Source organism: Camelus ferus, chromosome 25 (genome assembly GCF_009834535.1).
Source record: "Camelus ferus isolate YT-003-E chromosome 25, BCGSAC_Cfer_1.0, whole genome shotgun sequence".
Classification (NCBI taxonomy): domain Eukaryota; kingdom Metazoa; phylum Chordata; class Mammalia; order Artiodactyla; family Camelidae; genus Camelus; species Camelus ferus.
The window spans coordinates 19691203-19711137 of NC_045720.1; positions in this window are offsets into that span (position 1 = coordinate 19691203).

Consider the following 19935-nt stretch of genomic DNA (forward strand, 5'->3'; position numbering starts at 1 on the left):
CCCGGCAATCAAGTTCTGAACTAGAGAGTTTGGCCCCTGGGATCAATCTCTACCAGACAACATGAAGCAAAACTTCCATCTGGTTCCTTACTTAAGCTGTTCCTGGCTGGAATTCAATTATGTATAAGACACATGGCTGTTTCAAATTCAATAAAATTTGAAGGAAAAAAAAAGGTTTGCTTCCAAGGAAACACTTGTTGGTTACTGATAGGTATTATTTGAGGATAGGAACTTCCGAAATTTAGAAGAACCTACTTGATAACTCAGCTTTCATATGTAATCAGATTATTGAGGAATCTGAATGCTAGATGTAGGTTACAAACAGGATATGAATTAGTTTTTCATCAACCATTGCCTTCAATTCCATTTTAGATTTTCCTTCTTGAGTCCTGAGTCCATCTGAGTAGGAATGGCAACTTTCTGTATCGATAATCTGAGTCAAGCACATTCATTCTCAAAACAGTTGAAAGATTTTACTTCCCTAATTTTCCTAACTCTGAGATTGATCACTACAAGGTCACTACAAGGTAGATGGTATATTCTGTTCTTTCATTCTTGCTATCCTCTTTCCTTGTATTCCTGTCTAGTACAGGGATGAAAAAGGCATTTGGGAAACAGGAGGAAACATTTCGAGTCTCTGGTGCTCTTACAAGTGTTTGAAAGCTGAATTTCTTTTAGTTGCATTTATAGGCTTATGGATACTGTCTATTGGGATCCTCACATAGGGTAGTTTACGAAATGGGAAATATCCTCTGTCTAATCATTGAAACCCTTCTTCAGCTCTCTCCATTTCATCTTCGCCCAGAGGTATACGCTCTAGTCTCCCATTGCTGACTCTCCTCTCTGTGGAGGATGCATTCTTGGACAAGGTCCTTTAAAAAAACTCTGAGTGAAGCAAATTTCCAGAATTTCCACTGGTACATGGGAACATAATGCTCTAGAAGTTGGTTAGTTGGGTATCAAACTCATTTCCTTTTCTTTCTGGGCACAAAGCTCTTCTACATTTCCCAGCTTTCCTTGAATCTGATATGGATATGTGACTGAGTTCCAGCCAATGAAATGTGAGTGTAAGTGCCATTTCCAGGCCTGGAACTTCCCATATACAACCCTCCATGTTCTTTTCACATCTGCCTAGATGAGCATAGAGACCTTGGAACCACAACTGAAAACGATGGAATCAGAAGATGAAATAAATCTGGATCCAGTTAAGGAAGAGCTCCTTTGTAATTTTCATATGCAAGAAATAAATTCTATTACACTTGAAGCATTATTCACTTTGGAGTTTGTCATAGCAGCTAGCAGTGCTTTAATTCACACATGCATTCTAGCTAGGCTTGCCTGATTTAGCAAATAAAAATAAAGAGCATCAACTTAAATTTGAATTTCTGATAAACAAGGAATCATTTAAAATAAGTATGTCCCATGCCATTTTCAGGACATGTTTACATTAAAACATTATTTGTTGTCTATCTGAAATCAAATTTAAGTGGGCATCCTGTGTTTTATGTCAACCCTAATTCTTACCACAGTAAAAAGCAGACATATATGGGCACACCCAATGCTTCCCTCTCTTGTCATCTCATTTTCTGTGGTTGCTTCATTTCGAATCTAATTTTCAGAAATATGTAGAAGAGAATCAACTTTTAGCCTCTACATTCACATATGCCTTGAAACTCCAAGGGGATAAAGGCCAATCTCATTCAAAAACTCTTCTACTCAAGTCCACTTTGATATCAGTTTCTCCAGCTCAGCAACCATCCACCTAGGAAATGTTATGTGAGTCTTGCTTTCAGTAGGCTCCCCAATTTCTATGTATGATTTAATGAATTAGCTTTGGAGCAGAGAGCATCACCTTGTTTCTTAATAAGTGTACAGCTGAACACTCAGATAAATTCTTTCATCAGACAGATTGGAGCCTTTTTTCTTATTTGGGCTAGAAGGAGTCATGGGAATGAAGGGAGCAGAAGGTCTGGTCAAATATTACTAAATCCTACAACAATGTATCTAAAAGCACTTCAGAATGTGGAGAAGCTAATCAGCTATCTTTTTTTGACTCTTCAGGAGAAGTTCTGAAGCAAAGGAAAATTTCGTTCTATTACCATCCAATCAATTTCCATTCAATTACATATCTTCAGATGATCCAAAAAATTGGGAAGATGCAGGTATTTATTTGCAGGCTATTAATTTCACTTCAAAAAGACAGCATTAGACAAGCAAATGCAAAATGGTATTTCTTTTGGCAAACATAATGTTATGTCCTTGAATTCCCATCTTCAATAAATTAAGGTTATCAATTGGCTCATAGCTTACCAAACTCTACGGCAACCCAAATACTATGTGGTGTGTGCTTTAATTAAGTGCTTTGAATTATTCTTTCTTGTGTCACTAGATGATATTTGGCAGAAGGTAACACTAAATATTGGGTTGGGTTTTTATTCACTTGTTTTAAACAATTTAACTTATATTTCCTCAAGCTTGATTTCTTTCTAAGAAGGATATTATATTTCTTCAGTAAGGGCAGTACAAATGAGTGCAATGAAACAATATTTAATAATTCTTTTAAGTTTCAAAGGAAATAATGCCTCTGAAAAATGAGAGCAATACGTATTTTGAAGAAAATAAAGTATTTTTTTAAGTTAATATAGTATATGAGAAATAAGAAACAAACTCCAGCAAAACTGATTACAATGTGGACATCAAGTTTAGGTCAGAGACAAACATTTATATTATTTTTAATTTTTTGGCATCAGCTTCTAGATCCATGGGTGGAAAAATGAAAATAGAAAAAGAAAGGGACTTAAATCATGTAATTGCATTATATGTTATTCGTATCATACAGTGTTCTGTTTTCTCAATCTAATTTTCTGTAGTTAGTATCAGAAATATTTGGTTTAATAAAACAACACTGTTTATTATAGGATAGATGTTAAAAACAAAAACAGAATGTACAGTGATCTAATATATATTTGGCAAAAAGGAAGGAAGGAAGCTATTCAATGGAAATCAAATTGGATATTTTACATTACATGTTTCACTCAATTTGAAGAAAATATTGAAAACATCTGCAAAAAATGGTAAGTAAAACAAAATGTATGGAGCCTTATTCTTAACTCCACATAGGTAATATTAGTCTAGAACAGGGGTTGGCAAGATTTTTCTGTTAAGGTCTAAACAATAAATATTTTAGGATTTGTGAGCCTTAAGGTCTTTAAAGCAACTGCTCAACTCTGCTGTTGTAGGAAGAAAGCAAAGATAAGGCATAAATAAATAAGCATGCTAATGTTTTAGTAAAACTGTAACTGCAGGCTGTTGGTTAGATTTGGCCCAAGGGCCAGAGTTTGTTCACCTCTGTTCTAGAATAAGTGTACAATGTATCACTCTCTCTCTCTCCAGCACAGACTGTCTTCTGACCCTGATTAGCTTCTCAGTTTGCAAATAATCGCCAGTTCTGGTGCATGCCAGTCTTAATTTCATACCAAGTCTTGCCCTCCCTTTGAAAGTCATGATTGGTGTATTGAAAGGTCTATTAATTTCTTCATCGCTAGAGATTTTAAAGAGAATGGACTCTAAATCAGATCTCATCATTTGCCAAGCGGATTGTGGCTTTCAACTGAAGAAAATGTTGGGACAACGAAGTCTACTATTCAAAAGCAAAATGATTCTTCCTAGAAGACAGTATGCTTTTCTTAATCCATTTGGTTCTATTTTTAACTCAATTTAGGGAGAATTCAAATATAGCCCTAGATAATTTTGCTTTGAACAGTTGAGATTTCTTATCAAATATTTATAATTTATTTACAGGCAATAAAAGTCATTTTAATTCATTCTCATACTTTCGGCTGGAGCTCCCTCTCCGAAGCAGATCACTTCCTTGAAATGGCTTTCCTGATGAACTGCTTCATGCGGTGAATAGCATTGTTACCTTAAAAATAGCCTGTGCACATCTGTCTCCACCCCTGAATCCCTGATGTGTATAATTCATTTCTCACTAATTCATAAAAATTCAACAAATATTTGTAGAGACCTAGTGTGCATAACATGTACTGGATGTGAGTCATTGGATATATTTTGCCTATATATATATATAGATGAGATTGAGTTGCTATTTGTGAAATTAGTTAAAAAAAATTCCAATTAAAACAAACACAAAATAAATGTATTCATATGCATGAGGAAATATTTCTAGCATCAATATTTTAAACCACCAATGGTGAGATAATAACAAATCCTATGGGAACTGAATGCCCTTTTGAAGATTTCTGGTGAACTTTGTTGAAGTAGAAAACTTTGGACTAGTTTCCAAAGTTATTTAAAGATTTAGATGCCTCAGCTTCAATTTTCTCTTCCTCTGGTTCCCCTAGAGACAAACCCATGCTGCATTTGATTCTTTGTCTCTGAGACACTTTTGGTTTCTTTGCCTGACTGCAACAAGAAAAAATTGGGGGCTAAAATTAGGTGCTTGTAAGTACCGTTGTGTATAGATTCATCAGATGCTCACCAAACTTCTGACTTCCTATCTTCTATTAAAATACAGCTTATTCTCATTATTCACGATAGTTATATTTTATAAAGTGAACACTGAATTAGTGAACACTGAACAATTGGTCTCAGGGGAAATACAGGGTTAGATTTCTTGGAGTCTCTGTCACATTTTTTGTCAGTCAGTACAAAATCTTGTTTTATGTGTGTTTTTTTGACACTGTGCATGGCTACAAAAGAGCATGAAACTGCTTTGAGGCTTTGACTGTTGACTTCAGGGTTACAAAAGCATTTTAGTGAGTGGGTGAATTTGGAAATATGGAATCTGTAATAAAGAAGACTGACTGTACTTTTGTTCTATTTTCTTCCTCTAAATCATGTTTTCTAATTAGCTTTTTCTTTCAAGTTATAACAAGATGGAGAGGAAATAGATCCTTTTTATTACTTGATTTATATAATTTTCCACTTAATTTGGCAGGCTATACAGTGCCCAACTATTAATCTTATGCTGATATATTGACCTTTATTGATACTTACTTTGAGGGCTTATTTTCCTCTTTGGTAAAGAGCAGAAAGAAGGGTGACTAGGAGATACAGCAGGCAACCATACACAATTTGTCTTAAGATGCAACTCTCATAGGTGGTATTAAGAAATGGAGTAAAATGTATTATTGAATTGCCTTACAGTATTTTTAGCTTTTCCTTAAATGATGCAAATCTGAGCAAAATTAACTCAGTAATAATCATTTCTGAATATTTTAAGTAATATATTTTCAAAGTCCAAATTCTAGGCTACTTACAAAAAAATAATTTTTTCTACATATGATTAAGTTCTCTTTGCAAATGACAAAAAATTGATTGTAACATTTGAGTTTATTAAAAGAAAGCACATGGCCTTATATCACTTTTTCCCTAAGGAAGTCTTCGAATATATACACAGTTATTCTGCTCAGATCAGACCCAAACAAAATACTAGCCTAGCATATTTTTTGACTTAGTTCCCAATACCGGTTAAACTTAAGCTCCAAGAGGAAAGAGACTCTGACTCTCTCAATCAAGGTTATTTCACTTGTATGGCACATAGTAGGTGCTCAACAAATGGTGGCCAAATAAATGAGTAAATGACTCAGTTTATAAATATTACAACCTAAAGAATAGGTTTATAGCCAGGGGGTTAGGGCCTTTAAAAAACATTTTAAAAAATATTAAATGCTTTAATTTTTTTCCTGTCATGGTGATTTCAATATACATTTACAAGTAATCTTATGGAATAATCAATAATCACATTTCATTAAAAATAAGTATGCATTGAAAAACACAAAATGTTGTTTTATCTTTCTATGATATCCCAATTTCATCATCAGTTTATTGATACCTAACTAGCCAATCATTTGGTTTATATCTCTACACTGTCTCATTAACTTTACATTCTGTTTCCAGTCCAAGAAAAAAATGACATCAGCACAACTAAGATATAGATCAATAAAAGATTACTAGAAAATCCTTAAATATTTGGAAATTTTTAAATACACTTCTACAATAATGTATGGTTCAAAGAATGAATTAAAATAAAAATCAGGAATATTTTGAACTAAGTGACAGCAAAATATTACATATCAAAACTTTGGAGTGCAGTGAAAGCTATGATTAGACAGACGTAAAGCCTTATATTTGAAAAGGTGAAAGGCTAAAGGTTAATGAGTTCAGCATTGTTTTAAATAACTTGGAGAAAATGCAGCAGAAGACACCTAAAGAAAATACAAAGAAATAAGTTATAAAGATAAAAACCAAAGTTATTAAAATAAAAAACAAACACACATTATAGAGACCTAACAAAACTAAAAGCTGATTCTTTGAAAAGACTAAAACATTGATAAGCACCTGGGTAAACCGAAGAATACTAAAAAACAAAAGAAACATAACAATTAATAAGAGAAATGGAAAAGGAAACAACTAAAAATCTTACAGATATTAAAAAGGCTTCATTTACAATAACTTCAAGAAATTAAAAAAGCAAAACATGGAAATAAATTTCACTAAAATATATACAAGATTTCTACAAAGAAACAAACTATAATTGATGGAAAATGGAGAAAACCTTTATAATAGATAAAACTGTTTATAGATTTAAAGTTTCAGTACTGTAAAAAGTCAGTTCTCCTGGAATTGGTTGGTAGAGTCAGTGCAATCTCAACCAAAAATCTCAACTTTTTTTTTCCCCAGAAGTGGAAAAGCTTATTCAAAAATTTGTAAAAGATTCAAGACTAGGAGGACAGTTTGAAGTAGAAGAAAAAAGTGGAAGAAACATGCTCTATTAAGTATTAAGAAGTTTTTATAAAACTAGTGTAGTTAAGAGAGTTGTTGGTAGAAGGACAGACAAATAGAAAAAAAGAAGCAGAATTGGAGTTTGTTAACCAAGACAGGCACAATAGATAACAAAGGTAAATTTTCAGAGCAGTTGGAACATGATAGGCTACTTAATAAATAATGTTGGATTCATCACATATGCAATTAAAACTGAGGTAATATAAATTTGACCCTTATCTCATACTCTACACTGAGTGGATAGAAACTCTAAATGTGAAAGGGAGAACAATAAATCCACTATAAAATAGTATAGAAAAGTGTCTCCCTTTTTGGGGGAAGTGGTTAAAGAAAATATTCGTTTACCTGAACAAAAAAGATAATTATCATAAAGGAAGATATTCATAATCTAGAGTACACTGAAATTAAGAAATTCTGTTTATTTAGACACAAATAAGATAGTGAAAAGGTAAGTCACAGTTTAGGAGATGATATTTGCAATGCATATAATAAAAAAGTACTTGAATTTTGAAACTGTCAACTATAAATTAGTAAGAAAAAATAGGCCGTTTGAAAGAAAAATGGCCATAAGAAATAAACAGGCGCTTCAAAGGAGAGTTTATAAAAATGCCCAAGAACATTTCAAATGTTGGTTAATCTCACTGATACCCAGTTAACAATAACCACTAAATGTCAGTTAATCAAGAAGAAGGTGTGGTTACACAACTACCAGAATAGGTAAAAATAGCATTACTAATAATGCCACCTGCTGACAAACACGGAGCACCGTAATTCCACACACTGTTGATATGTTTATAAGTTGCAGCTACTTTTGAAAACTGTGTGATATCATGTACTGAACTGAATCTGTTCTCCATGATCTTTGCAAATCAACAATATAGAGCTTAACCTGCCCAAAGAAAAGAAGTTCCCAAAAAGTAGATGAAACCCACTCTCCGATCATTTTTTTCTCTACCCCAAGTTTTTTTTAAACACCAATTTTTAAATTATTCATGTTTCCTATAGCAATGACACAAGGAGAATGTGGATATTAAACATACTTTTTTAAGCCACCAAAACAATTAAAGAATTAAATATAGAATATACTCTATGCTTGCTTTGAGCAGACTGAATAGAGTAGAAGATACCTTCTTATGCTAGTTTTATATAGCAGCTTTTTTGGAAATTGTCACTTCATAACATGAAACATTTACTTTAACAAGAAAATCTTGGAAGGGTTAAAAAGCTTTTCTTATCCTTTTATTTGCTAATATGAAAATGTAATACCATCCCAGGTGTTCTATGTGTTCTTACTTCATTTGGTCAATGAGGGACAAAAATAACAAGTTCTCACATTAAGAAACTTCAATGAAATATTATTAATTTGCATGCTAACAAATATATGACTATCTGTTATTATTTAATCTATGATGAGCTGGACAGAAGTCCTTTCTTTTTACTGTCTATAAAGAATAGTTTTGATTATACAATTGATAAAGCCAATGCAATTCCAAAGACTCATTTCAACCTATTCCACATAATAAACTTTTTAAAAGTAAGTTAATCTTAGCTTAAGAGTAAAAGCGACTAATTAGAAATTAATTTCATGTATTCATTTCAAAAGGACCAGGAGTACTTCTAATTGGAAACAGTTGTTAGGAGAGAGAGAGAGAAAGGACTGGTACAGAAATGTGTAAGGCATGGGGCCCTGCTGTGAGTGGTCACCTGGAGGACCGAGGTGTCACTTCCTTCATTGTTTCTTGCTGGAGTTCTCTTTGCTATTCTCCAATGAATTTCTCCCTCGGGGGCAATATGCTCTTTAACCATAACTAAAACATGGTAGAGGTAAGATGTTGAAATGAAAATTATCTTTATTCCCAGCTTCCTGTCCTATAATCTTCTGATTTCAAAACTTCCAAAAAAATCCAAAATTTTCAGTGTCACACTTGTACTTTAGTAAAGTAGAATACAATGCTGTAGATCCTACAATGGGTTACTCAAAGAATCCTCACCAACGCAGGCAATTTGAATCGTCCATTTGTTTGGCTCCCCCGTAGTTTTTAAAACCCAGAACAATTTTCTGAGGAAGGATTTGAGTTGGATGAGAATTTCCCCTTAATTTGTCAACCAGAAGAAGGAAGAATTGTGACAGACGAGGTGGGAAAGGAGACCCTGTGTGGTACCTTGACTGGAAGCACAGAGCTAGGCAGCACATATTTGAGGTTCTGGAAACTGACTTTTTCAAATCACCCATGTTTTGCCCTTGGAAAGTCTCTAGGTTACTTTCAAGAATCCAAGTTTTAATATCATTGATTTAGAAAATTTCAATAATTTGCAGAAGGCCACACGGATTAACTTGTAGTTCAAACTTCCTGACCTCAGAAACCAAGTTCTTAACCACTAGACTTAGTCCATTTATTTTTATTAAAGATAAATTCTACATAGAAATAAATGCCCATAACTCTTTAATATTTGCAAGTATCACACTGTCTCATTTACATCTCTCATTGTACAATTAGGCTATTTTAATAGCTTTGATCTGTAACAATGTCTTTTTAACTGGGATTTTTTTCCCTTCACATAGTTCTAATTTCTGGAAATTGAATTTAAGCCTCAGGAAATAGTATATCAATTGGAATTATCAAATAAACTTTCTACATTTCAATTTAGGAAATTTTATCCTAGTGAGGCAGTTATGTTTAAAAGTTTTTTTTTTTTTTTTCTTCAGTGTTCAGACTTACAGTTTGGCTGTTCTAAGCTTCTCTAGGTTTTTTTTGTGTGTGTTCCACTTTATATTAATACAATGCTACAACATTACTATTAGATAAACATTTCAGCTTCATTCATTAGGAAAACCTCACAGTTTTGTTCTAAAAACATTAATCATAGTAATTGCACTAAATTAATACAGTACATTCAAAATAATCTGTTTGCCTCTGCCAGCTGGAAATCTACTTCTCACTAGGGAATAACATACAACCGCTATAGAGAGATCAAGCTGGCGTTCCTCTACTAGAGTACTTTAACTGTTTTATACTGTTGACAGTGAAGGTTACAATATTTTCCTTGTATTTTCTCAAAATATTGTGGCTTACCATCAAGAAATCATTTTGAGGTATAGAAAAATATTGCACTTGCCTTTAAAAAAAATCCAAAAAAGGAGGGGTAAAGTGAGGGAAGGTGAAAGGAAGGGAGAAAGGGAGGAAAGGGGAGAGGAAGGAAGGAAAGAGGGAAGGAAGGAAGGAAAAAAAAGATCAAAAGAAGTGAGATAAGTAGTAAGAAAAGAAAGAAAAGAAATTAGAGTTGGAAGGGAGCTTAGCTATCAACCAGGTTAATTATTTCATTTTCTGGATTGGCATATCACTATCCAGTAAAATTTGGGACTATAATCCATATATTTTATTGATTATCAGAGAAACAATGGATCAACTTTCCCAAAGAGGTAACTTCTTTGTCATGAAATAACCTCTTTTTTATACTCATGTTTTGATAGCTATCTGATTTCCTTGTATTTTATTTTGACTTTTCCCCCCTCAGAGTTACTATACTATGAATAGTTGTGAAATAAACAATGAAAACCTATTATTTACAAACCAAAAAACAGACTCATGGACATAGAAGAACTATGGTTACCAAAGGGGAAAGGTGGGGGGGTACAAATTAGGGGTTAGGATTAACAGACACACATTACTATGCAAAAAATAGATAAAAAACGAGGACCTACTATATAGAGCAGGGAACTATATTCAGTTTCTAGTAATAACATATAATGGAAAAGAATCTGAAAAAAAATACGTATGTATAACTGCATCACTTTGCTGTATACCTGAAACTAACACTGTAAATCAACTATACTTCAATAACAAATTAAAAAAAAAGGAAACGTGTAAGCTTTTTGGATGCAGTGGATATGGTGGATATTTAAAGGTGTCACAGGAAGAGCTGTGGTGCCCTGGTTTCTGCCCAACAGGGTGACCTACTTTAGCTCAGATTCTAACCTAGAAATTATTTTTCCTACCCTATAGTGAATAATATAAAATGCCCCATCTACCAATGCTGAACTTTGAACACAGATGCAGGAGGCAATAATAGAAAGAGATAGTTTCAGAACCAGGTAAGTAGGTGTGTGTGTGTATATATATAAGTAGGTGTGTGTGTGTGTGTGTATATATATATATATACTTTCTCTAGTAACGAATACCTCTTGATAAGTATTTTGCAGAGCTTACTACAGGAATTCTCCCTAGAAATAACACTAATAAGACTACATGCTTCAATAAATAATCAGAGGCAGAAGCTTTGTTCATATAAAGTATATTCTTAAGGTTTGACGGAGAGTCTCCAAGTCCACCAACATTCTGGAGTTACTGTCTTTTTTTTTTTTTTTTAATACAACTTTATCTCCAACCCCATACTTTTTGGATAATCCTTGCCAAAAATTTTGTGAATAATCAAGGGAATGTTTATGTTCTCAAAGAGTTAGGGCATACTTCATTCTTCTTCCCATTCTTCTAGAAAGTTCAACCCTTTAAACACCACCTCGCTTTTTCTGTCTTCCAAAGAAGCACTAAAAAGGGTAGCTGTAGGTAGCAATCATTACTATAGATTTTCTTCGAATGTGGCCCGTTGTAGGATGGCACATAAATCATTTACAATCAAATACTGCACATTTTTATTCAGGTTTTATCACCCCTGGAAATTCCATGCAAGTTTACTTCCTCCTCAGTGTCAAAGCAAAACTGTATCAGCCAGAGTTAAATACTCAGGAAAGACTTCACTCAGGACTATGGCAAAAAGAGACTGAACTCAACTCCACTGAAACAGAAGGTGGGAGAGTGTTTAAGCACTAGGGGGAGCTAGTGGGAAAGTATTGGAGGACTTAAGAAGGGAAGTTGGTCAATGTGATTAGGCCACTTGTGTTTAATAGTTGATTAATTTGTTCTTATCAAAGTCAAGCCTCTACCCTCTAATCAAAACTGGTGTTAATGGGTTCTGTCTTTCTTAATGATTGCATTTCAAAGGCGTGGCTTCCAGGTCCTTAGGAAAGACATTCCTGGTTGCTAAATAGGCAATAGGATGGGAGAAGATTTACATCTCAAAGGCGCAGTGAAAGAATTTATAATTTTCTAAAGTAAAACTCTACGAAAAGGGAAGTCAGAGAACTAAAGTCCGGAAGAAGGCTGTCTAAAGTTTAATTAAGCTGGGGAGATTCCAAAATTAAAGCCATTTTGGAAATCAGTTTCCTAGCCTCAAGCACACTGCTCAGCCATTTACTCTTTTCACATTTTTCACATATCCCTTTTCTTCTTCTCTCCCCCTTCCTTCCTTCCTTCCTTCCTTCCTTCCTTCCTTCCTTCCTTCCTTCCTTCCTTCCTTCCTTTCATTTACATTATCCTTGGGTATGCCCCCAAACTCCACGTCCCACTTCATTTAGTATGCAGGAAAAAAATGTTATCTGTTTTCTCGTTTTGTTTCAGAAAATAGCATATGTCGAGCAAGTAGGCTGAGGAAAATTTCACCTTTCCCACCACCAGGGCTCTTTTCCTAAGCAAGATATTATTCACACTCGTGTGAATTGAGTCCATTCTTTGTTTATGAAGCCTGCTGCCATCTGTTCTTTATTCGAACATTATATTTCCTTCATCATAAGAAAACAATGGTCACGATTCCAATAGAACTAACATAAGACCAGGAAAAACTCCATTCAAATATGCTCCCAAACTTGCCCACAGGGCAAGTGATTTTGGTAGATCTGTGTCCGTGCCTTTAATAAATGCAGAGGAGCAGTAGGAAAGGGTAAATAACTCATATATCTTTGCTACTGGGAAAGTCCTTCCTTGTTCATGTAATGTGGGTTTTACACTATTCTCTTAGGGATATATAAGTTTGCGTGCAGTCTCTTTACTTACTAAGCATTCATTAAGCTGATTACCAAATGCATGCATTTTAGTGTTTAAAGTCAGAGACTTTTTATTGTTTTTCCAACTCTGCATTGCTATTTTTACGAAGCCACAAAAGCACACACCTCTCAAAGGGGAGTTAATGGACTAGTTTTGCCTGTTTTCTAGTTCAGAAGAGTAATCCCCATAGGGAAAAATCAGTTTCATTAACCATTGCTGGAGCACGTTCCTGCTTTAAAATGCTGCCTTGTGGCTTTTAGTGGGTGTCTGTGAAGAAAAGTGACAGAGGATTTGATGCCATAGGTCCGACCTTCACTTCCTGGGTATAGCTGCTGCTCATTATAGAATGTCCTTGCGCACTAGGTTGAGGAATTTTCCCTCCTCCCCGAGGGCCCGCATGTAGGGGTAATAATGGGTCTTGATTTTTTACCTCCATTATTAAACTAGCAGACTGGTATCTGGAAGAAGATTTTGACAATCTAATGAATGATGTGTTATAATTATGCTGAAACCACTGGACCCATGTTAACTTTTCATCAGTCACCATGTTACCACAGAACTCGTTAAAGCTGAGATGTAGATAAAATGGAATAGACTGACTGTGAGTCTCTATAGTTGAAGACTATGTCAGCAGCTAGAAGAATGCATTCAGAATGGCCATGTTTTTTGTTTGTTTGAAGAGACGATCCGTGGGTTTTTAAATTTTTAATTTTTTAGAAACATTGCTGTGACAGTATTATGACTTTTAAACTTCCCTTTACATCTTGTATGATATATCTTTGTCAATTTTATAATTTTATAAGCTTATTGCTTTGCAAGATTTTCCATTTATCATTTTGACTCCATTACTCTATTAGAGAGAAACGTGTTGACGGAATAGGTACACTGGTAAATCATTTGTGAATAAATTGATGAACTCAGTTTGTAATATTCAGCCTGAATATTGTAGATCCTTATTCTTTACATTGGATATTTAAAATGTGGCCTAATTTACAATGAATGTGACTGCAACAGATATAGATTAATAAGCATAATATATTATAGTTAAATTATTATGAACAACCTCTTCACATTGGTGATTTGTTTCTTTATTTTTTATTTGTCAGTCTGGCTAGAAGCTTGTCGATTTTATTAATTGTTTGAAAAAGGATCAAGTTTTGTTTGTATTGATTTTTCTCTACTGATTTTCTGTTTTCAGTTGAATTAATTTCTGTTCTTTATTATCCTCTTCTTTCCGCTTACTTTGAGTTTATTTTGTATTCTTTTCCTAGTTTCTTTAGGTAGAAACTTAGATTGCTGATTTGAGAACTTTTTCTCTTATAGTATAATCATGTAATAGAATAATTTTCTAAGTACTGCATAACTGCATCCCACAAATTTTTATTTTTTTATATTTTCCTTTTCATCTGTTCAATTGTTTTCTAATTTCCTGCGAGGCTTCCTCATTGACACATGAATTATTTAAAATTATTTAAAATTATGTTTAATTTTTTATTGTGTAGTTACAATTACCTTCCTATTTTTGATTTGGTCTTTACTTTGTGGTCACAAAACATACTTCGTGTTTTGCATTTTTTTTTACATTTATTAAGATTTGTTTTATGTCTTGGGGTATGATTTATTTTGCTGTATATTGCATGTGCACTTGAGAAAAATGTGTATTTTTCTGTTATTTTTGAAATATGTGTAATTGCTATTTGATCCAATTAATCGATGATTTACTGGGACAAGAGTGTTGAAGTGTCCAAATATAATTGTACATTTTTCCGTATCTCTTTTCAGTTTTACTAATTTTGTTTTATGTATTTTGAATGCTGTTTTTAAGTGTATTCATCTTTAGATTGTTATATATTTTTGGTGAAATGGTCATTTTATTACTATGTAATGTTTCCCTTTACCCATGGTCATTTTCCTTGCTCTGAAGTTTACTTTGCCTAATATTAATGGAGCCACTTCAGCTTTCATTTCATTAGTGTTTGCATGAGCTATCACTTTCCATCCTTTTACTTTAAACATACTTACATCATATAGTTTTAGTGGGTTTTATAAACAGCATATAGTTGAGATTTTTTAAAAAATCCAATCAAACTATATATTTTAACTGATATATTTAGATCATTTACATTTATTGTAATTTTTGATTTGGGTTTCCTTTTTTTTAACTACCAACATTTTAGTATTTGTATTTAGTATCTTAGCATTTTTTTTTTTTTTTGGTTTGTTACACATCTTTTTATTTTTGTTCTTTTATTTCTATTTTCCAATCTTTTTTTAATGTTATTCAAATTTTCTCAGCTTTCCAGTTTAGTTTATGTTTTGAGTTTCCTTGCCCTGCTCTGCACTTTCTAGAGTGTGGACAGAGAATGAAAAAAGCAACAGGAATTTGTCTCATGTTCTTTGAATCATAGTTTCTCTGGCCAGAGAAAAGGGAGTTTTAGAGTTTTAGGTAGTTACCCATTATCACTGCTATGACTTTGCTATTCCTGCTTCCATGCCATTGTCTGGGTTTCGGGGTGGTAGGGAAGGGAAGAAAAAATAAACAGATTTCCTTCACTCTCTCTGCCTTATAAAGAAACCCTCTCCTTCTACTTGGAAATAGAGAGCTTCTGTTGGAATTTTTTTATCTGTATCCAGTACACATGTCTGGGTTCTTAGCTACCTTTGGGGAATGAAAATAAAATTAACTCACTTTAATTTCAAGGGAACTAAAGTTCTGATCTTCATCTCCCTTCTTGCTGCTACCACTTAGCTTTTAGAGTTCTCAAATAGCTGCTCCATGCATTCTATCTAAGATTTGTAGTAGCATTCAGTGAGAAAACCAGAGTGGGGTATACATATTTTACTTTCTCCAAACCAGAATCTTTGAAAGTATTTTCTGTTGTTTCATCAAAGAGTCTTTATGATATATGGCTAATAAAAATGTCACTTTTTTTTTTTTCAAGAGGGCAGATTAATATAGTAAGTAAAATCATGGTGTCTTGGAACAGACTAGTTGATACTCACTGATTCTGTATGCAGCCACTTTAAGTCTTAGTTTCTATTTGATACTTGTAATACCAATATCTTAGCATTGTTATAAGGAATATATTAAAAATTACAAGGATGCAGAGCAGTACCTAGCAAATAGTAAACACTATATAAATGAAAGCAATCGTTAGTGTGTGATTGAACACTGCATCTTATAATCATGAAACTAAATGGAGAATATACTCAAATAAAGAGAAAACAATAATCTAAAATCTAAATTGTGGGTGTGATAGTATAGTCAGCAATTCTTTACAGTTTTAAACATCAGAAGAAGAGTAAATTGCTAAACCTAAAACACAAAATGGAAGAAAGAAGATTATATAAGAATCTACTTAATATAATTTGGGGCAAATTATGATAAAATGTGTCATTTAAATCTATATTTTATGTTTGTGAAATTTGTGATAGGGTGATCTTTTTTCCTATCATTTAAATTTGCTTAAATGATACAATTTGCACCTGTTTGAAACATTTTCTTCCAAGCAAAATAATTACCATGAATTGCAATCACAATAAACATTGTTTTATATATGGTCATTATATTTGTGGGTATGGTTGAAATACTATCTTTTTTCTTTAGTTTATTACATTAAAAAGATGTACACTTATTGTGAATCTATGCAAAGTTCTATGCTAGGCTTTGATTGAACAATTCTCCTCAAACATTTTGCTCAAAACTGAACTCAGTGAAGTGGTGTCTGTCCTCTCTAGCAAAAATTTCATGCATTGAATTTATGTAGCACCTTTCCGGTTTGTTTTCTTCTTAGCATTTATCTCTATATAACTTACCTAACATCCTGTGCATTTTACTTATGTGTTATTTTATTGTCTGTTTCCTTCTTTGGATATAAGCTCCATGCACAAAAGGATTACTGTTTTATTTACTACTTTACCACCAGCACCTCGATAATTGCCTAGTACATATTAGGAGCTCAATGAATTTGAGGAATACAAGGTTTAATGGACATATATGATTTTTGCTTCTTAAGATGTACAATGATTATGAAAGATCAAATATATATACCTTAATTTAATAATACCAACATTGGTGCATTCAGAATGTAAAGAACAGTATTTATGGGGAGGCAGTAGGATGTCGTAGTAAGAGCAGGTCTGAGTTCACATACTTGCTCCAACATTTCTTAGTTACATAAACATGAGAAAATTATTCCATCTCCCTCAGTTTCCTAATATGCATAAACAGTAATATAAAAAATAATACTTTTTTGGGTATTAATTGAGTGAATGCATTCAAAGATCTTTAACAGTGACTAGCACACAGAAGACTCTTAGTGGTTAGCAATTATACATATTATTAGTTACTCAAAAGTCTCTTCATAGTAAACATAGAACAGGCACTCTTTTATTACTTATTCAATATTTATTATTATTTAGCACTCTTTTATTTCAGATGACAAAAAAGAGTTAAACAAAAGAGGTGATAACTGACCAAACTGGAACTTGCAACCAAATTCTTCTAAATTGAAAGCCATGTTATTTCTTTCATGTTGTATCACCTTCAAATATTTACTGTATTTCAGTGCAGGGTACAGTTATGTGTTCCATACCATGGAGGGTATAAAATAAGGTCCCGAGACATCGATGTTCATCATTTAATATTCTAGGGAAGGTCTTCCCAGATTAAAAACTGTGTGTGTGTGTGTGGAGGGGTTACATTGCACCTAACAGTGCTGTTTATTTGCTTTCAACTTTCAAAATGAACCCATGGACAAAATATGGAATTCTTAAAATATGACTAGAGAAGAGAATGTAAATGTTATCTGACAATTATGGCATTTTAAAACTAAAAGTTCAGCTAAAAGTATGACAGATGGGAGAGGATAAGTAAAATATATCAAAGGAATAAGGCACAATTATTTTTGTAACTGAATATAGAGATCAGCTAAACAAAAGATTAGGCAGAGTTGATGAGGCAAGCACCAAAATTCAAAATGTCAGCTTTGGGAAGGAAGAAGAGATTGTGTGAGTTAAATTCTTTTATTTAAAAAAAATCTTAAAATGAAAAAGGAATAAATAAAAAAAATCTATATTGGTTATTAAAGTTAAGGAACTAACCACCCAAAGAAACTCAAAACAGAGACAGTTGAAAGTAGTTGCTACAGGGAAAAAAACCTTGTGTTTGTGAGGTATAGGGCATGGTATAAATCCTTCTGTAAACTTTTATTTCTACCACTTTCATTTATTACTTGCCTAAAAATTGAAAATGGAAAAAAAAATAATTGGTTCAAACTTTATGTGTTGGGCGATTCCAATATTACAAAAATTTCCTATCTTTAATTTTATGACCATGCACTGAAAGGAAATTTTTAATAAAAATATCATAAAATAGTGGGCAGTATGGAATTCTAACATTTGATAGTAAACTTTAAATACTGACATCTTAAAAAAATAGCATTTATTAAGTGCCAGCAGTTTTTTGCTTACTCTGAATCTCAATTTTTTTCGAGAAAATATCTTTTATTTTTCTGTGAGTTTTAATAATGTTCTTATTTGAGTTAAACATTGGAAAAAAACTTTAAATCTGACATTTTGTGTAGCTATTTTTCTTTCTATGAATTAAAGAAAATAACTTTTTCTAAAGTATTTTAGAGAAGCTTAAGGAACACATAGATTCAGCTTTGGCCTTAATATTATGGATAAGGACTTCAAATTAGAGTTTTATTGAAAAAAGTCTCTGCTTTCCTGGAGGTCTTCTCAATTTGCTATTTTAGTGGTTCAGAAGAACAAAAAGTACTTTAGTTACTTCTTATTTTATTAGCTTAATTGTTAGAGTAGAATGAAAGACTGCCTGGAGCTAGTTTCTCTCGAAAAACAATACACTTGACAAAGTGATAATGTTTCAGTCGAAAGCAAGCTGTAATTATTTACTATGTCAGAAGGGGTGACTGCTCTCTCTAGCATTTCTGAACCTTCTCAGTGAAAACAGGTAACATCTTCGTAACACCATCCTGCATCCGCTATGGCAGGCTGGGTATGGAAACGTAGCTCCCGATTCTCTTTTTGTTGTTGCTGTTTCCAAAGCATAAAATTTGTTTGTTTCAAGGCATAAAATTTGACTAACCAGATAGCTGCTTAAAACTTAAAGTCATTGACCATTAAACACTTGAGCATGAGAATCAAGTTGTTAAGAGTGTTTAGATGGGCTCCCTGAAATTATCATTCAAAATACAATGACCCAATTTAGAATATAATGACTGTCCGACCTGATCTAACCACACCTAAGGATAAGGATAATGCTACGAGAAGTGAGTGATTCAGTCCTAATTCATCACGGGTTGCCCCAAAGCCACCGTTACCTGTGGATTTAGGCCCCCCAAATATAGTTTACTTGTAATAGTAAAAAGGGAATTTGTCAGAGTGATATTTTCTGGAAAATTTTTATGATGTAATTACAGCTGGGTATCCTCACTTTGCATAGGCTTTATATGTTATCTGCATAACATGTTCTTTAACATGTATATTTTACTAGACTAATCATTTTGGCTCAGTGGTGAGTTTTTATGGGATCTATCTGAACCAGAAAAGCCAATTAAAGTTTTAAGATTTTCTACACTAAATTAGTGATGTAAATGGAAACAGTGATCTCAACAAAGCAAGATCTCATATTAAGTGAAATGGATCAATAAAAAAACACTTAATTACCAGAAGTAAATCCAATTATTTTTCTAAACACGTACTCCCCTTAAATCTCTAACTAACAGCAACCACATCAGGGGAAATTTCTTTTGACATTGGTTATTGAAAAAATGCTCAACCATCTTAACTCAAAAACATTGGCACTAGAATATAGCCCTATAAAGCTATAAATACATTGGTGATGGAGTTACACACTGACCTGTCGAAAGTTGAGAACAGTATTACCTTAACTAATGTCTATGTCAAAGTGTATCAGATTGGTTTTCAGCTGCAAAACTGATTTATTTATGCTATATTAGCATGCCAAAAAATTGAGATTATTCAGCCAATAGATTTCTGTGTTTTTGTTTAAAATAAGAGACCACCAGAATATAGATTTGCTTCTTCTAGTTTTGTGTGACATGCTCAAAATAAAATTAGTTCAACTGATTCTAGTATATCTGCTAGTTTGGGCTCTAGTTTTAAAGAGGTAGAAGTATAAACTTTAAAAGGAAATTTTTTCAGTTGAATTTCAGGCTGTCTTAAATTGAATGCAACAGAGTTATGGAGGTCCCGGGATCTCCCCAGC